Genomic DNA, 20,036 nt, shown 5'->3' on the forward strand with positions numbered 1-20,036 from the left:
TTGCCAACAAGGGTTTTGCCACCAAGTATTAAGTCTTGTTTGCCAAAGGGATCAAATACTTATTTCTCTGTGCACAATGCAAATAAATATATATAATTTTGACAATGTGAATTATTTTTATTTTTTTTATATAATCTATCTCTCACTGGTAAAATTAACCTAGCCTAAAAATTCTAGACTGTTCATGTCTTTGACAGTGGGCAAACTTACAAAATCAGCAAGGGATCAAATACTTATTTCCTTCACTGTATATAAGGGACTCTCATCATCCCTGTATATACCAGCCATCATCCCCATATATAACCACCATTATCCGTGTATGTACCAGCCCACCTTTATCTCGGTATAAAATCTCCATCACCCCTGTATATACCATTAGGGCGGGCACTGTCAGCTTGCTGTGGCGTGCGGGCATTGTGGCTAAACAAGAAGTAAATGGGGTGGGCATTGAGGACACCGTGGACCAATAGGATGCCTGAAACGCCGGTATATGGGAAAAGTCCAGCAGAATCTGAAAATATGCCTCCTGATTGCTTAAAGGCTATGTACACCTTTGCACTGTTTTTTTTAAATTGCCTTGTATGTATTGTACAAAATAAATCACATTTCTAATTGGTCTACCATTTGTCTTCTGTACCTGCAGAGTATTTCAGTTTATGGCCAGCTGCTGTATTCAGTTATCTCTCTAAGGCCCTGTTCACACCTGCGTTGGGGCCGTGATTTTACAAGAGACAATAGTGCAGATGTGAACGAGGCCTTATCCGTCAGTCATCACCCTAATGGCAAACTGAGCAGCTCCTCTTTTGCAGGCTCATGAACAAGCATTTACTGTGGAATCTGCGCATGTGCATGGTCCTAATTACTGCATACCTCCTAACCGTCCCGGATACAGCGGGACAGTCCAGGATTCCGGGCGGTGTTACAATGTCCCAAGCGGCCGGTGGTATGTCTTGGTGTCAACTGTATTTGCGTCCTAAGGATGCAGATCCAGTTGAATCCGATGCTAATGTAAGGGATCGTCAGCTCCCTGCTTCTGTATTAGTACCACTCGCCGAGGAATTCCCGGGCACAGCACTACTTTAAGTGCGGAGCCCCTTATCTCACTATTCATATATGTACATTGACGTCGGGGACTACTCCTGGAGCGGAATCCACTGCCTTTGCATTGCTGATGGTCTGGCCGGGGATTCCGCTCCTAGGCGGAACCCCTGATGTCACTGTCCATATATGTACAGTTACATCAAGGGCTCCTCCTGGAGTGCAATCCCTGGCCACAGCGTGGCCGACGCTCTGGACAGGGATTCTGCTCCTATAGGGAATGCCTTACGTCACTGTCCATGTTATGGACAGTGACGGCAGGGGCTCCTCCTGGAGTGGAATCACTGGGGGGGGCACCATCTACATGGGCACTGTGTGTGACACTATCTATATGGGCACTGGCGCTTTATATGTGTGCACTGGTACTAGAGGTAGCTAAGGGGGCATTAAACTGTATGGGGGCAGCTATTTGTCATAATTTCTAGCAACGCATTCCCTTTAATACTGGCGTTTCATACACCAGTCCTATTAAACAGTTTGCTGGAGTAAGATGCAACACATTTATTAACAGGCGAATGACTCTTAATAAATGTGTTGCATCTTTTAGTTGCAGTGCGGCCTGTCATCAGTACTTTCTACGTGCTGCGGCCTGCTGTACATTTAAAGTACATTTTTTAAATGTATTTTATTGTCTGATTGGGGGGGGCATACAGTCTGATTGGGGGGGGAGGTATGGGTCTGGCATGGACCTTTGCCTTGTTATGCCCCCCAGAGATAAATCTGGGCCGCATTATACATATAGATTTCTGCTATAATTGACATCAGTTACTGGCGTAAATTATAGTAAAATTGTTGGCCATTTCTGCTATGCCCCGCTCATTTTTTGCCCCCAAAAATGACGACATTTGCGCATTTTGTGAATTTTCTACGCTAGTAAACTGTTGTAGAAAGGTTAATATATTCCCCCAAAGGCTACAGACCGTAATACAATATCTTAATGTAAGGATGTGTACACTTAATTGTGCAGCAACGCTTGTTGTCTCCATTCTATGTCAGTGTGGGAAGTAGATGTCCGGCCTTATGATTTTGTGATATGTGATAGACCCAGAATCCCAATCACCAAACCAAAGAATGCAAAATAAAGACACAAAACATTATAATTGGGTGTTAAATGGTCAAAACTTTTATTATATTATATGACCAAACCCAAAATGGCAAACCTCCGACTCACGAAGAGTCACCCTCCAGCACGCAGGAAAGGAAAAACCCCCTGTGGGGGAAACCTCTAGGGAAACCATGGCTGGAGGATTGCCCTTCCTCTGGGCTTAGAAGGTGCCAAAATATCATTTGTAACAGAATTTGTAAGTTTTCTCAGATTTTCAAGGAAAGACAATACAATGAACGAACGACATAAAACACATAAATCGGCTGATCTGGTTGGCTAGGCGGATGTCTCTCTACCTGGGCACCCATTAAAATGAATGGGCGATCCACGGATGAGACGGGCCCTCCAGATGCCTCCTTGTAGCACCTGTCTCCGCTCTGGCTAATAGAGGGGGATCTCCTGCTGGAAACCCCCCTCTATTACAGACAACCCGTATGAAGAGGATGGCATCACTGTGATGAAGAAGTGGTCTGGGGTGAAGGGTTTCCCTGCTAGAACCTCCAAATTACATCAGGTCGGTATTGGTGGGGAAGTCAAGCTCAAGGTCCTCAGTCCCATCCAATATGGCGCTGAATGTGGCAGTAAAACCTTCTAATATGGAATCTTCTTTATGTCATAAACATTTGTATTTATGACATCAGCACCTTCATCATCATTACTACAGGAGTTTATTACCACTGCACAACTCATACATTGTGACGTCACCCACAGTGGTCTGAAGTGTTAACCCTTTAATGACTGGCAGTGTACTTACCACAGAGGCCATAAAGCTGAATAGAACATATCAGCGGCCATAAAGGAAAAGGGATAATGCAGGGAGCATCTCCGCACAAGAACTATCCATGACAAAGGGTTGTCCAGGATGAGATAACTTGTCTGCTTTCTCCAAAAACCAGCACCACACCTGTCCATAGGTTGTGTGTGGTACTACAGCTCATTACCATTCACTTCAATGGAGCAAACCTGCAATACCAGATACAACCTACAACCTGTGGATAGGTGTGGTGCTGTATTTGGAAGAAAGCAGCCATATTTTTCTAATCCTGCACAGCCCCTGTTAGAAATAGTTCTAAAAAAGTGGGGGGAGAAGGAGAAGAAGGGGAGAGGGAAAGAAGAAATTAAAAAAAGGTAAAAAGAGGAACTCTGAGGTAAAATAAATCAAACTAGACTGAAAGGAGTCTGCTGGAGGTGCCAGATGGAAAGACAGATTGCTGCCATGGGGACCAGATTAGTAGCAAATCAGAGCAGGAGAATAGTCAGTCAAGCCAGGGTCAATAAGTAACAGCGGTCAATAAGGTAAATAGCAAGAATCGCAGAGCCAGAAAACCAGACAATCACAGGCAAGGAACATGCTGCAAGTGAGGGCAAAAATAGACCAAGGGCGGGAGCTAGAACCGTCAGGCCAGGCTGTGATAGGTTCTCCCTCTCCTCAGCCTGCCAGCCTGAGTGGTAACAGATCGCGTCACTCTAGCAGACCTTGGAGCTGATGAAGGCTGATTAACCATTGGCGTCGACATAGAGCCTGTGTCTGGCAAACCCTTTACAGTACCTCCCCTTTTATGAGGGGCCACTGGACCCTTTCTACGTGGGCCTGGCTTGTTGGGGAACCGAAGATGGAACTTCCTGAGCAATATACCGGCGTGAACATCCCGGGCGGGTACCCAAGTCCTCTCCTCAGGCCCGTATCCTCTTCAATGGACCAGGTACTGGAGGGAGCCTTGGACCATCCTGCTGTCCACAATCTTGGCTACCTCGAATTCTACCCCATACGGAGTGAAAACAGGGACCGGAGGTTTCCTCGATAAAGCCAAGGACGGGGAGCAGCTTTTCAAGAGGGAGGCATGGAACACGTTGTGTATCTGAATAGACGGGGGTAACTCCAGCCGGAAGGATACAGGGTTGAGGACCTCAATGATTTTGTACGGCCCTATATACCGGGGAGCAAACTTCTTGGACGGAACTTTAAGGCGCAAATTTTTAGAAGACAGCCACACCAGATCCCCGACCACAAACAGAGGGTTAGTTGAACGTCTTTTATCTGCCTGAGTCTTTTGGATGCTCTGGGACGCCTCAAGGTTCTTCTGAACCTGGGCCCAGACTGTGCACAGTTCCCGATGAACGACATCTACCTCGGGATTGTTGGAACCACCAGGTGAAACGGAGGAGAACCGTGGATTAAACACAAAATTACAGAAGAAGGGGGAAACCCCCGACAAGTTACTGACCCGGTTATTAAGGGAAAATTCAGCGAGGGGAATGAAGGAGACCCAATCATCTTGACAGTCTGAGATAAAACACCTTAAAGGAACAGTGTCATCACAAATTATTTTTTTATATGTTAAAGATGTTAGTGCTTTATTAAAAACGTTTATATTCATTTGTGTGTTTTGTGTTTTACTTTTTCTTATTTTTACACTTTTTCTTCCCTATGGGGGCTGCCATTTTTTGTTCCATTTCTGTTCCGACACATACAGACATGGAATACGGCAGCCACAGTCCCATAGGGACTGCGAACGGCTCCCGTCCCATTGACTGCAGTGTACGGCGTCTGTGTGGGAACTGCGCATGCGCCGCTCCCACACAGTCCTATTCGAAATTGGCGCCGTCCGGCGCCATTTTCCTGTGGACCGGAAGTCGCGGCCGGACAGTAATATTACTACTTCCGGTCGCGGCTTCCGGATTTGTGCACTTGCACCAGCGGCAGCAAACGGAGCGGACGGGCCAGAGGGAGCCGCGGCGGCAGGAGCAGGTAAGAGATTTCAATGTATGTTCGTGTTTGTGTGTGTTTACTACTGTATGTAAACCTACTACACTGTGGGTTAGCTCAAAAAATGGCGACACACGGTGTAGGAGGTTACATCGTTCAAACCCCTCGTTTATCCCGGCACTAGCCAGGATAAAGGAGGGAGTGCTGAGAGCTCACTAGAGCGAGGGCTTTTAACCCAATGTTGCAATGCTGCAATTTTGGGAACAGCTCCATCTAGTGACCAAAAATGGGTAGTATTATAAATTAGAAATAATTTATAATATTTCCTGGACTCGTGCAAAAAAATAAAAAAAATTTGAACAATGTTTAATCACCCACACACTAAATGTTTAATTTTTTAAAAAAAAACATGTTTTTCTGGCAACACATTCCCTTTAAGTATTGTTCTAGAGACTGATTAGTCCTCTCAGTTTGGCCACTAGTTTCAGGATGGTAGACCGAGGAAAAGGACAGATCAATCTCCAGCTTCTTAAAGAAATCTCTCCAAAACAATGAAACAAATTGTACCCCTCTGTCAGAAACAATATTGACCGGAACCTCATTGAGACGCAGGATGTGTTTGACAAACAAGGTAGCTAACGTCTTGGCATTGGGTAGTTTCTTGAGAGGCACAAAGTGGCACATCTTACTGAAGCGGTCTACTACAACCCACACCACCGACTTGCCTTGAGATGGAGTCAAATCGGTGATAAAATCCATGGAGATATGGGTCCAAGGTCTCTGGGGAATGGGCAAAGAACGTAGTAAGCCCGCTGGTCGGGACCTGGGAGTCTTGGACTTAGCACAAACCTCACAAGCGGCGACGTAGGCCTTAACGTCTTTAGGCAACCCAGGCCACCAATAGTTTCTGGCAATGAGGTGCTTGGTACCCAGGATGCCTGGATGACCAGATAGTGCGGAGTCATGATTTTCCCTAAGTACCCTTAGCCGGAATTGCAGGGGAACAAACAGCTTGTTCTCAGGAAGTCTCCCGGGAGCTGAACCTTGATCAGCAGCAATTTCAGAGACTAAATCAGAATCAATAGAGGAAATGATTATACCTGGAGGCAAAATACAAGCAGGATCTTCCTCCGAAGGAGGGCTGGCCAAGAAGCTACGCGACAGTGCATCAGCCTTAATATTTTTAGACCCAGCCCTATAGGTAACCAAAAAATGTAATCTGGTAAAAAATAACGCCCATCGAGCTTGTCTCGGGTTTAGCCTCCGGGCCGATTCTAGGAAAACCAGATTCTTGTGGTCGGTAAGGACCGTTACCTGGTGCCTAGCCCCCTCCAGGAAGAGGCGCCACTCTTCAAATGCCCATTTAATGGCTAAGAGTTTGCGGTTGCCAATGTCATAGTTACTCTCAGTGGGCGAAAACTTCCTGGAGAAGTAGGCACAGGGATGGAGATGGGTGAGGGTCCTGGTACCCTGGGACATGACAGCCCCCACTCCCACCTCGGACGCGTCAACCTCCATGATAAATGGCTCCATTTGGTTGGGCTGAACCAACTCCGGGGCCGAGATAAAGCACTTCTTAAGGGCCTCAAAAGCCTGGACAGCCTCAGGAGGCCAGTGGAGGAGATCAGCACCCTTGCGAGATAGGTCCATAAGAGGCTTAGCGATGACCGAGAAGTTAGCAATAAATCTCCTGTAATAATTAGCGAACCCCAAGAAGCACTGTAACGCCTTCAGGGAGGCAGGTTGGACCCATTCCGCCACAGCCTGGACCTTGGCGGGGTCCATGCGGAATTCATGAGGAGTGAGGATTTGACCCAAAAATTGTATCTCCTGCACCCCAAACACACATTTTTCAGTCTTCAGTTTGTTTTCCCGAAGGACCTGGAGCACCTTCCTGACATGCTCAATGTGGGAGGACCAGTCCTTGGAAAACACAAGTATGTCATCAAGGTACACTACAAGAAATACCCCCAGGTAATCTCTTAAAATCTCATTTATGAAATTCTGGAAGACCGCGGGAGCATTACACAACCCAAAGGGCATGACGAGGTATTTGAAATGACCTTCGGGCGTGTTAAACGCAGTCTTCCACTCATCCCCCTCTTTGATGCGGATAAGGTTATACTCCCCCCGTAGATTAAACTTAGAGAACCATTGGGCCCCCTGAACCTGATTAAAGAGATCAGGAATCAAAGGAAGGGGATACTGGTTCCTTACAGTGACCTTATTCAAGTTACGGTAGTCAATGCATGGCCTAAGACCACCATCCTTCTTCCCTACGAAGAAGAAGCCAGCACCTACCGGAGAAGTAGAGGGGCGAATGTAACCCTTGGCCAGGCATTCCTGGATATACTTTCTCATGGCTTCACGTTCGGGACAAGAGAGATTAAATATCCTACCCTTAGGTAGCTTAGCTCCTGGTACCAAATCGATAGCGTAATCGTATTCTCTATGAGGAGGTAACACTTCGGAGGCCTCCTTAGAGAAAACATCAGAGAAGTCCTGAACAAACTCAGGTAGCGTGTTCACCTCCTCAGGGGGAGAAATAGAATTAACAGAAAAACATGACGTCAAACATTCATTACCCCATTTGGTAAGATCCCCAGTATTCCAGTCAAACGTGGGATTATGAAACTACAACCAGGGAAGGCCTAAAACCAAATCAGACGATAATCCCTGCATCAACAGTACAGAGTACTGCTCCAAATGCATGGAGCCAACAAAGAGTTCAAAAACAGGGGTATGCTGTGTAAAATAACCATTAGCAAGTGGAGTGGAGTGGAGTCGATACCCACTACCGGGACAGGTTTAGGCAAATCAATCAATGGCATAGCTAGAAACATAGCAAATTCCACAGACATAATATTATCAGAAGACACTAAAACCACGATGGCACTGCCGGTAGCAGACCTGCCCTCAAAAGAGACCTGAAAGGGAAGCAAGATCTTTTTAGGTTTCATATTTACGGGAAATACCTGTGCGCACAAGTGACCTCCCCGATGGTCACTTAGGCGCGGAAGTTCTTCCGGCTGCTTATTCTTACGCCTAGGGCAGTTGTTCACTTGATGCTTGTCATCCCTACAGTAGAAGCAGAGACCATTCTTCCTGCGGAGCTCTCTACGTTGTTGGGGAGACACGGAGGCCCCGAGTTGCATTGGTTCATCCGAGTTTTCCGTGGAAGAACGAAGCAACAGAACCTCAGGAGCCATCATGGGGGAGGCTGAGGAGAAAGCACAAAAACGTTCAAGTCGTCGTTCCCTGAGACGTCGGTCAAGACGTACCGCTAAAGCCATAACCTGATCTAGGGAGTCAGAAGAGGGATAGCTAACTAACAGGTCTTTCAGGGCGTTCGACAGACCCAATCTAAACTAGCACCTCAAGGCAGGGTCATTCCACCGAGAAGCTACACACCACTTTCTAAAGTCAGAACAGTACTCCTCAACGGGTGTCTTACCCTGACGTAAGGTCACCAGCTGACTCTCGGCAAAAGCAGTCTTGTCAGTCTTGTCATATATGAGCCCGAGAGCAGAAAAAAAAAGATCAACAGAGGAAAGTTCAGGGGCGTCAGGAGCCAAGGAGAAGGCCCATTCTTGGGGCCCGTCCTGGAGCCGGGACATAATTATACCCACTCGCTGGCTCTCAGTACCTGAGGAGTGGGGCCTTAGATGGAAATAGAGCCTACAACTCTCCCGAAAGGAGAAAAAAGTGAGGTGGGGCACTACCAGGGTAGCATCATGCTGGTTGCACCTCTGAGCCAGGGCTTGGATCTGTAGGGAGAGGCCCTGCATTTGCTGAGCCAGGGTCTCAAGGGGATCCATAGTTGTGTCAGGGACCAGTTTAGAAAAGGTATATGGGCCTGTGATTATGTAATGACTGGGTAGGGAGACAGACAGGTGAGCCCTAATCTACCTGCCACTCAGTCCCTGCCTACTTCCACGGCCCGTCCTAGGCGACGGTGTACAACTGGGCGACGGTCCCTATGCTCAATATGTGCACAACAGACAAACAGACAAGGGTACACAGAAGCTAAGGGAAATGGGGCAGTTTCCCATGGCAACACCAAGAGCAACATGCGTAGTGAACGAGCCGAGTCAAACCAGGAGTGTACGGGGTACCAAACGCAGAGCATGAGTGTAGTCAGTAAAGCCAGGGTCAAAATGAAGCAAGGTCAATAATAATAGCAGGAGCAGCAGAGCCAGGAAACAGGAAAGAATCACAGGGAAAGACAAGCAGGAAATGAAGGTATAAATAGACCGAGGGCGGGAGCTAGAACCGTCTGGCCAGGCTGTGATAGGTTCTCCCACTTCTGAGCCTACCAGAGTGGTAGCAAATCGAGTCACTCTATGAGACCTAGGAGCAGGTGCAGACTGATTAACCACGGGCGTCGACACAGAAGCTGTGTCTGGCAGATCCTTTACACCACGTTCCTGTGACCCAATGTGCCACGTCACAGCGTATTCAAATCATGGAAGCGTCCGGTCTACATGACTACCGACCGTCATGGTGTGCAAACCTTAGATCAAAATTTCGACATATAACTAACTAACTCTAAACCTCATAAGGTAATTTTCTTTAGCTATTATACCAGGATGAAGGCGGAGGAGTAGGCTAAGAGAACGGAAAGTGGACGAGGCGGGAGTTGGGCCAGAGTGAATATGACGCTTGACTGGGGTCTGGGGAGGGGAAGGGGAGAGAGACAGGTGGGAAGGTGGGGCAGAGGGGCAACATAAAAAAAAATAATTAAACTGAAACTTCTGCTTTAAAACAGTCACTCACCAAGTTGCAGAGCCGGCCGCTGCTTCTGGCCCCTGCATGGGTCCCATTCCTTTCTACAAACCAATTACCTCTGATCATAACCTTGATGAGCGGCGGCTGCCCACTTTATTTTACTTTTGTGGCCAGGCCCCTGACAGTAGTACCAGCGGTACTACCCTGATGGCAGGCCTGTTTGCAGAGGTACTAGCCAACTACGTCACAGATAACCCAAGTTTCAAGACCATGCAAAGTTATGGATTTTTGGCATCCCATGGAATATGGGAACAATAGGGAATTCTATCAGTAAGTATTCTGCCTGTTTCTTGGCTAATACTCCTAATCCAATTCCTTCTTCTAGCAGATTTTTTAAAGATTCTTTACATGCAGTGCTTGGTTTCGCCACAAGTTTGCGATATGTCGATTCATTGTCTAAAATGGTATGAACGTGTCTGAGATATAAACAGGAATCTAGAACAAATCCTGCTCCGTAAGATTTGGAGGACACAGTTATACGCTGGATATATGGTGAGCACCTCTGTGTTTTCACCTTTAGCCCTTATGTGTATATAATGAACCTTTTAGCATGTACATCTTTACCCGCTAAGGTGGAAGGGTTGGTTCCAATGCCTAGTTATGGTGGTGTCTGAGGAAATAAAGGTCCTTTTAGACGTCCCGATACTGACCATGAAAACCAGCGCCAATCGACGATACAGCGTGTCACAAGGAGCAATCATTGGTAATGTATGGGGGCCAACAATCGTTACTACATCAGACCCCGCACTGATCTGCCAGTCCAGCTGCCTCCGGGCTCTGGACAACACTGCCGGAAGCAAATGGCTCCGATCACTGCATAGCGGCCGTTCGGCAGAACTGCAGCTTGGCCTCTATTCTTTGACAGGAGCCATCTGCTTCCGGCAGTGTTGTCCGGTGCCCGGAGGCAGCTGGAGTGACGAATCGGTGCGGGGTCCAGGTGTCGAACACGCACCGATCATATACTGATGACCTATCCAGTGGATAGGTCATCAGTTGTCAGAACGTGGAAAACCCCTTTAAAGGGAAGGCGTCACGGAATTTTTTTTTTTTATATAATATTGCTTTTAGTATGTCATTAAAATAAATTGTATTTATTTGTGTTTTTGTGTTGTACTTTTTTCTTTCTTTTACTTCTCTATGGGGGCTGCCATTTTTTTTTTCATCTCTGTATCTGTCCATTAACGACGCATACAGAGATGGAATACGGCACATACATCCCCATAGAGAATGAGAACGGGAGCCGTTCCATTCACTATAGCGTACACCGTCTGTGTGGGAACGGCGCATGCGCCGCTCCCACACAGACCAGAAGGAAGGTCTTTGGTAGAGCGACATCCGGCACCATTTTCATGTGGACCGGAAACCACGGCCGTACAGTAAGATGATGACTTCCCGTCGCGGCTTCTGGCCATATGTTGAAGGCAGCGCAGACGCAAGGACTAGGAGCGGCAGGGCGGAGGCGGCAGGAGTAGGTAAGTTATGTTTGTGTATGTGATGTGTGTGTATGTTAATGTTATACTGTCTAATGATCACTGTATCTAATCCTCCTACACTGTGCATTCGCTCAGAAAATGGCGGCACACAGTGTAGGAGGTGTGAACATTCAACCACCTCCTTTCTCCTGGCACTAGCCAGGATAAAGGAGGGGGGATTCTGGGAGGACACTAGCGCGAGTGTGTCTACTACAAATTTGCAGCATAAGTGTAATGACGGGGGTAGGGAAACGGACAAGTGAGCCCTAATCTACCCGCCACTCTGTCCCTGCCTACTTGCAACGACCCGCCCTAGGCGACGGGGTACAACTGGACGGCGGTCCCTACGCTCAGTAAGTGCACGAGACAAACAGACAAGGGTACACAAAGCTAAGGGAAAAGGGGCAGTTGCCCACGGCAACACCGTGAGCAACAAGAGTGGTGAACGAGCCGAGTCAAACCAGGAGAGAACGAGGTACCAAACGCAGAGCAGGAGAGTAGTCAGTAAGCCAGGGTCAGTATAGAACAGGATCAAATAGCAGAATCTGTAGCTGGGCCAGGAAACCACACGAGAAGAAATCACAAGCAAAGGAGGAACAGGAAAGGCAGGTATAAATAGACAGAGGGCGGGAGCTAGCTGAGTCTGGCCAGGCTGCGATAGGCTCTCCCACTCCTAAGCCTGCCATCCTGAGTGGTGGAAGATGGAGTCAGTCTCAGAGACATAGACTCAGGTGCAGACTGATTACCTATGGGCGTATACACAGAAGTTGTGCCTGGCAGATCCTTTACAATAAGGCAATGAGGTTGCTTTACCACATGCCAATGCTGCAATTTTGGGAATTGCTCCCTCTAGTGACCAGCACATGGAAATGTTATAAATTTGAATCTAATTTATAATATTTCCTGACTTGTGAAAAAATTAAAAAAATTAAAACAATGTGTAATCATTTATATATTAACTGTTTAACTGAAAAAAAATTTATAATTTATAGCGACACATTCCCTTTAATACTGGCGTTTCATACACCAGTCCTATTAAACAGTTTGCTGGAGTAAGATGCAACACATTTATTAACAGGCGAACGACTCTTAATAAATGTGTCGCATCTTTTAGCTGCAACGCGGCCTGTCATCAGTACTTTCTACGTGCTGCGGCCTGCTGTAAGAGCCTGAGGGAATCCGGGAGGGAGAAACGGAGTGGTGAGGTAAGTACATTTTTAAAATGTATTTTATTGTCTGATTGGGGGGGGCATACAGTCTTATTGGGGGTATGGGTATGGGTCTGTTGACATTTGCGCATTTTGTGAATTTTCTACGCTAGTAAAGTGTTGTAGAAAGGTTAATATATTCCCCCAAAGGCTACAGACTGTAATACAATATCTTAATGTAATCGATGTGTGCAGCAACGCTTGTTGTCTCCATTCTATGTCAGTGTGGGAAGTAGATGTCCGGCCTTATGATTTTGTGATATGTGATAGACCCAAAATCCCAAGCACGAAACCATAGAAAGCACTGGCCGGACGGACTCTGCCACAGTGGTGGGTAGGCCAGACATGACGGGGATAGGAGGGAGGATGGTGTCACAGCCAAAGGGGAGAGTTAGTGGAGGGGGATGGTCTAGGAGAGGGAGGGGATCCGGTGAGGGTTAGCCGGAAGTGCGCTGACTTCCCGGTCTTTTGGTCGGGAGCAGCGCACGGAGTAAGACATCCATCCACGTATCTCCCATCCGGCGGCCATCTTACCGCATGTCAGCGCATCACTTCATTGAGCAGATGCGGGCGGCGGCTGCTGCATTCGGCCCCGCCTGGTTGGAGGAACAAGCTGCAGCGGTGGCCAACGCTCCGGTACCTTTGGCTGTCTCTCCTTCGCGCCGCGTCCGGTGCTCGTGTCCTCCAGAAAGGCTGAGCCCCGTTGTGGCTCGTCGAACTCGGTGCCACAGAGGGAGCCCTGTGAGGGAACCTCCGGCTCGGGCGTCTGGCAGCACAGATACTGCAGCCGGTGCCAGGGTCGGAAGGAATCCCACTTCGCAGCGGAGTCCAGCGGAAGTGGGGTGGGTGCGGCCTCTACTTCCGGTCACCACTCCACTCGCCAGTTCTACGCCGGGTTCCATGGTTCGGACGGCTGCCCCTGGTGATGTGGCGGCTGGGGGTGGAGCCCCACGGCGATCCGGAGGAAGCAAGGGACCTGCATTGGGCCGCAGGCCTAGGTCGTCTGTTTCGAGGGTGACTTCCGGGCAGCGAGCTGCCGGCCCTCTGGTGCCGGTCGACTACGAGAGAGAGAGCTTGGGAGCCCGCCCCTCACCCACTTCGGTACCGGCCGTTGAGCACGCCTGTGCATGCTGCCATGGATCTGGCACCAGATCTGCCGAAGACCTTGAGGATGGGGAGCTTCGTGGACAGGATGGTCCAGCTGATGGGTCCACAGCACCTGTGCAGCTCGGTGAGTCGTTTTCACCATCTTTACCTTTTCCTGCTATACTTATGTCTCCTGTTTCGGGGGAGGGTTCCGCGGTTGAGGAGCGGGTATGTGATGTGGGGTCTGGGTTTGGGAATGTTGGGGGTGGGGGGGAAAGTCTGCGATAGTTGGTCGTTTGCGTCAAGGAATTGTTAGGCCGGCTCGACGGGACTGGGGTCACCGAGCCCCCTTCGCGGTCTCCTGTGGCGGCATGGGTTGGGGCTGGTGGGGTAGGGTTTAATGCCCCGGCGGCGGTCGCCTCGAGTGTAGGAGCAAATACGGAATCGGTGGCGGTGTCTGTTCAGACCGACTCGGCGGCGGCGGTTGATGGTGTTCGGTTGGACGATAAAGCCAGGGGGGAGGTTTATGTGTGTTTTGAAGGACCTTTGGGGGCACACTTGAAGCAGCAAGTTCGGAAAAAAATTTGGAAGGACGAGTACGTGGAAATTTTTTCATTTTTGCCCCTGGAAAAATTTAATCTGGAAAAGGGGAAGTGAGATGAGAGTAAGAAGGAGGAGGAGGAAAAGCGTTGTTACCGCCTTATCCCTAAGACATTTGTTAACTGGTTGCAAGAGTTCGCCATTTTGGCCAGTGTTATTGGTGAAAAGGCTCCGGAACATTGCTCCCCCCTGTTTTGCTATATGGATGCCATCGGGCAAGCCCATAGGGTATATGCGGGGGGCTAGATTGGCTACGTTATGACAAGCAGTTTAGACAACGAAAGGCGGTTCGGCCCAATATTAGGTCGGACCACGGGGATATTGCCCTCTGGTCATGGGTAACGGCTCCAGTTCGACCGGGCCAGTCCTTTCCCGGGAGCGGGGGGGGGGGGGCAGCAGGCCAATCTGGTCAATCCAGCTCAGGGGGCAACGCAAAGCTCGGGCTGTGCTGGCAATACAATGAGGGGCAGTGTAAATTCGGTGCAGGTTGCAAGTTCAAGCACCTTTGTGCTCAATGCAATGGGGCGTCCCACTGGGCATCTAAATGCTTGCGCAAGGGAAAACGAGGTGGGGGTGGGGGTTTTAACACCAGTCATGGGGGTGACGCCAGTGAAGCTGGAAAGGATGGTCAGGTTTCTAAATAGTTATCCGGACAGGGCCAGTGCGCAGTTGTTGTTTGATGGTTTTAATGTGGGTTTTTGTATCCCCTCCCCTCCTCACAGGGTCCCCTTTTCCATAAAAAAATCTGAAGTGAGCTTACCAGCATCCTGACGTGGTTAGGGAGAAATTGGCGTCGCCGCTTGTGAAATTTGTGCTAGGTCCAAGACTCCCAGGTCTCGACCTGCGGGCTTACTATGTTCTTTGCCCATTCCCCAGAGACCTTGGACCCATATCTCCATGGATTTTATCACCGATCTGCCTCCGTCCCAAGGCACGTCGGTGGTGTGGGTTGTAGGAGACCGCTTCAGTAAGATGTGCCACTTTGCACCCCTCAAGAAACTACCCAATGCCAAGACGTTAGCTACCTTGTTTGTCAAACACATCCTGCGTCTCCATCGGGTTCCGGTCAATATTGTTTCTGACAGAGGGGTACAATTTGTTTCATTGTTTTGGAGAGCTTTCTGTAAGAAGCTGGAGATTGATCTCTCCTTTTCCTCGGCCTTCCATCCTGAAACTAATGGCCAAACTGAGAGGACTAATCAGTCTCTAGAACAATACTTAAGGTGTTTTATCTCAGACTGTCAAGATGATTGGGTCTCCTTCATTCCCCTCGCCGAATTTTCCCTTAAAAACCAGGTCAGTAGCTCGTCAGGAGTTTCCACCTTCTTCTGTAATTTTGGGTTTAATCCACGGTTCTCCTCCGTTTCACCTGGTGGTTCCAACAATACCGAGGTAGATGTCGTTCATCGGGAACTGTGCACAGTCTGGGCGCAGGTTCAGAAGAACCTTGAGGTGTCCCAGAGCATCAAAAAGACTAAGGCAGATAAAAGACGTTCAACTAACCCTCTGTTTGTGGTCGGGGATCTGGTGTGGCTGTCTTCTAAAAATTTGCGCCTTAAAGTTCCGTCCAAGAAGTTTGCTCCCCGGTATATAGGGCCGTACAAAATTATTGAGGTCCTCAACCCTGTCTCCTTCCGGCTGGAGTTACCCCCGTCTTTTCAGATACACAACGTGTACCATGCCTCCCTCTTGAAAAGCTGCTCCCCGTCCTTGGCTACATCGAGGAAACCTCCGGTCCCTGTTCTCACTCCGGATGGGGTAGAATTCGAGGTAGCCAAGATTGTGGACAGCAGGATGGTCCAAGGCTCCCTTTAGTACCTGGTCCATTGGAGAGGATACGGGCCTGAGGACAGGACTTGGGTACCCGCCCGGGATGTTCACGCCGATATATTGCTCAGCAAGTTCCATCTTCGGTTCCCCAACAAGCCAGGCCCACCTAGGAAGGGTCCAGTGGCCCCTCATAAAAAGGGGGGTACTGTAAAAGGTTTGCCAGACACAGGTTCTGTGTCGATGCCCGGGGTTAATCAGCCTTCATCAGCTCCAAGGTCTGCTCGAGTGACGCGATCTCTTACCACTCAGGCTGGCAGGCTGAGGAGAGGGAGAACCTATCACAGCCTGGCCTGACGGTTCTAGTTTCCGCCCTTGGTCTATTTTTGCCCTCACTTGCAGCATGTTCCTTGCCTGTGATTGTCTGGTTTCCTGGCTCTGCGATTCTTGCTATTTACCTTATTGACCGCTGTTACTTATTGACCCTGGCTTGACTGACTATTCTCCTGCTCTGATTTGCTACGTCGTACTCTCCTGGTTTGTCTCGGCTCGTTCACCACTGCCTGTTGCTCACAGTGTTTCCGTGGGCAACTGCCCCTACCTCCCCCTTTATCTTCTGTGTGCCCTTGTCTTGTGTTGTCTGCCTTGCACTTATTGAGCGTAGGGACCGTCGCCCAGTTGTACGCCGTCACTTAGGACGGGCCGTGCAAGTAGGCAGGGACTGAGTTTCGGGTAGATTAGGGCTCACCTGTCTGTCTCCCTACCCCGTTTCATTACACTATGACACCTGATAGCTCTGCTACTTGATAGGAGACAGTGGCTCAGCAGACAGTATCACATATAATATGCTTAGATACAATGGCTCAGCAGACAGTATCACACATGCTAGGCCCAATTAGAAGGTTAATTGTGAAAACCTTTCTTATGGTGTTTCTCGATAAAGGTCACTTGAACTGGTATCATTTAAACAGTTAACCGATGAATGGCGCTGTTTATGTGGAATTTACCCTGCGGCCTAATGTACCATATAATGTATTAAAATTATTTTTTTTAAAAACCTACATTTTGTGGGGTGAATTGAAAAAAAACCTGTAATTCCGCCATTTGTGTTTTGATTTTACAGTGTTCATCGGGCGGCATGAATTGCATGATAACTTGATTCTGCGGGTCGTTACGATTATGGCGATACCAAATTTATATAGTTTTATTTTTTACTAAATAATTTGTTTTTGTGACGCTGCATTCGAAGATGAACTGCATAGTTTTTCAATGCAACAGAACTTCATAGGGCGGGAAGGGGTTAAAACCCACTCTCTGAAGCCCCCCTTCATGATACATTTCAACTAATCTGGTCCCCATGGCAGAAATCTGTCTTTCCATCTGGCACCTCCAGCAGACTCCTTTCAGTCTAGTTTGATTTCTTTTACCTCAGAGTTCCTGTTTTTCCCTTTTTTTAATTTCTTCTTTCCCTCTCCCCTTCTTCTCCTTCTCCCCCCACTTTTTTTGAACTATTTCTAACAGGAGCTGTGCAGGATTAGAAAAATATGTCTGCTTTCTTCCAAATACAGCACCACACCTATCCACAGGTTGTATCTGGTATTGCAGGTTAGCTCCATTGAAGTGAATGGTAATGAGCTGTAGTACCACACACAACCTATGGACAGGTGTGGTGCTGGTTTTTGGAGAAAGCAGACAAGTTCTCTCATCCTGGACAGCCCTTTGTCATGGATAGTTCTTGTGCGGAGATGCTCCCTGCATTATCCCTTTTCCTTTATGGCCGCTGATATGTTCTATTCAGCTTTATGGCCTCTGTGGTAAGTACACTGCCAGTCATTAAAGGGTTAACACTTCAGACCACTGTGGGTGACGTCACAATGTATGAGTTGTGCAGTGGTAATAAACTCCTGTAGTAATGATGATGAAGGTGCTGATGTCATAAATACAAATGTTTATGACATAAAGAAGATTCCATATTAGAAGGTTTTACTGCCACATTCAGCGCCATATTGGATGGGACTGAGGACCTTGAGCTTGACTTCCCCACCAATACCGACCTGATGTAATTTGGAGGTTCTAGCAGGGAAACCCTTCACCCCAGACCACTTCTTCATCACAGTGATGCCATCCTCTTCATACGGGTTGTCTGTAATAGAGGGGGGTTTCCAGCAGGAGATCCCCCTCTATTAGCCGGAGCGGAGACAGGTACTACAAGGAGGCATCTGGAGGACCCGTCTCATCCGTGGATCGCCCATTCATTTTAATGGGTGCCCAGGAAGAGAGACATCCGCCTAGCCAACCAGATCAGCCGATTTATGTGTTTTATGTCGTTCGTTCATTGTATTGTCTTTCCTTGAAAATCTGAGAAAACGTACAAATTCTGTTACAAATGATATTTTGGCACCTTCTAAGCCCAGAGGAAGGGCAATCCTCCAGCCATGGTTTCCCTAGAGGTTTCCTCCACAGGGGGTTTTTCCTTTCCTGCGTGCTGGAGGGTGACTCTTCGTGAGTCGGAGGTTTGCCATTTTGGGTTTGGTCATATAATATAATAAAAGTTTTGACCATTTAACACCCAATTATAATGTTTTGTGTCTTTATTTTGCATTCTTTGGTTTGGTGATTGGGATTCTGGGTCTATCACATATCACAAAATCATAAGGCCGGACATCTACTTCCCACACTGACATAGAATGGAGACAACAAGCGTTGCTGCACAATTAAGTGTACACATCCTTACATTAAGATATTGTATTACGGTCTGTAGCCTTTGGGGGGAATATATTAACCTTTCTACAACAGTTTACTAGCGTAGAAAATTCACAAAATGCGCAAATGTCGACATTTTTGGGGGCAAATAATGAGCGGGGCATAGCAGAAATGGCCAACAATTTTACTATAATTTACGCCAGTAACTGATGTCAATTATAGCAGAAATCTATATGTATAGTGCGACCCAGATTTATCTCTGGGGGGCGTAACAAGGCAAATGTCCGTGCCAGACCCATACCTCCCCCCAATCAGACTGTATGCCCCCCCCCAATCAGACAATAAAATACATTTTAAAAATGTACTTTAAATGTACAGCAGGCCGCAGCACCTAGAAAGTACTGATGACAGGCCGCACTGCAACTAAAAGATGCGACACATTTATTAAGAGTCATTCGCCTGTTAATAAATGTGTTGCATCTTACTCCAGCAAACTGTTTAATAGGACTGGTGTATGAAACGCCAGTATTAAAGGGAATGCGTTGCTAGAAATTATGACAAATAGCTGCCCCCATACAGTTTAATGCCCCTTTAGCTACCTCTAGTACCAGTGCACACATATAAAGCGCCAGTGCCCATATAGATAGTGTCACACACAGTTCCCATGTAGATGGTGCCCACCCCCCCAGGGATTCCACTCCAGGAGGAGCCCCTGCCGTCACTGTCCATATATGGACAGTGACGTAAGGCATTCCCTATAGGAGCAGGCTGTGGCCAGGGATTGCACTCCAGGAGGAGCCCTTGATGTAACTGTACATATATGGACAGTGACATCAGGGGTTCCACCTAGGAGCGGAATCCCCGGCCAGACCATCGGCAATGTATATATATGGATAGTGAGATAAGGGGCTCCGCACTTAAAGTAGCGCTGTGCCCGGGAATTCCTCGGCGAGTGGTACTAATACAGAAGCAGGGAGCTGACGATCCCTTACATTAGCATTGGATTCAACTGTATCTGCATCCTGAGGACGCAGATACAGTTGACACCAAGACATACCACCGGCCGCTTGGTACAGCGTAACACCGCCCGGAATCCTGGACTGTCCCGCTGTATCCGGGACGGTTAGGAGGTATGCAGTAACTAGGACCATGCACATGCGTAGATTACACAGTAAATGCTTGTTCATGAGCCTGCAAAAGAGGAGCTGCTCAGTTTGCCATTAGGGTGATGACTGACAGATAAGGCCTCGTTCACATCTGCACTATTGTCTCTGGTAAAATCACGGCCAATGGAAATCCACTAATGTCAATGGGTTCTGTCGGCAGGTGGCGGTGTCCGTTGTGCGACTGAACCGTTGCTTCCGTTATTCCTTTGTTCTGCACCACTGACGGAGAGAACAACAAAACACACCAACGCAGGTGTGAACAGGGCCTAAGAGAGATAACTGAATACAGCAGCTGACCATAAACTGAAATACACTGCAGGTACAGAAGACAAATGG

At 48.1% G+C, this 20,036-nt stretch overlaps 2 protein-coding genes across 4 annotated transcripts in view; one reads left to right on the forward strand and one right to left on the reverse strand.

The window, feature by feature from the left end:
- LOC142698161 (protein kinase C delta type-like) overlaps positions 1 to 8,063 on the reverse strand; it is a 34,619-nt gene extending 26,556 nt beyond the window's left edge. Inside the window, exon 1 of the mRNA XM_075847823.1 lies at positions 7,886 to 8,063. The gene's annotated coding sequence lies outside the window, so the exon portion shown is untranslated. The remainder of the gene's footprint in view (positions 1 to 7,885) is intronic.
- LOC142698164 (protein kinase C delta type-like) overlaps positions 1 to 20,036 on the forward strand; it is a 336,589-nt gene that overhangs the window by 236,872 nt on the left and 79,681 nt on the right. The gene's annotated exons all lie outside the window — the stretch shown is intronic.

Source organism: Rhinoderma darwinii (genome assembly GCF_050947455.1).
Source record: "Rhinoderma darwinii isolate aRhiDar2 chromosome 12 unlocalized genomic scaffold, aRhiDar2.hap1 SUPER_12_unloc_4, whole genome shotgun sequence".
In the NCBI taxonomy this organism is placed as follows: domain Eukaryota; kingdom Metazoa; phylum Chordata; class Amphibia; order Anura; family Rhinodermatidae; genus Rhinoderma; species Rhinoderma darwinii.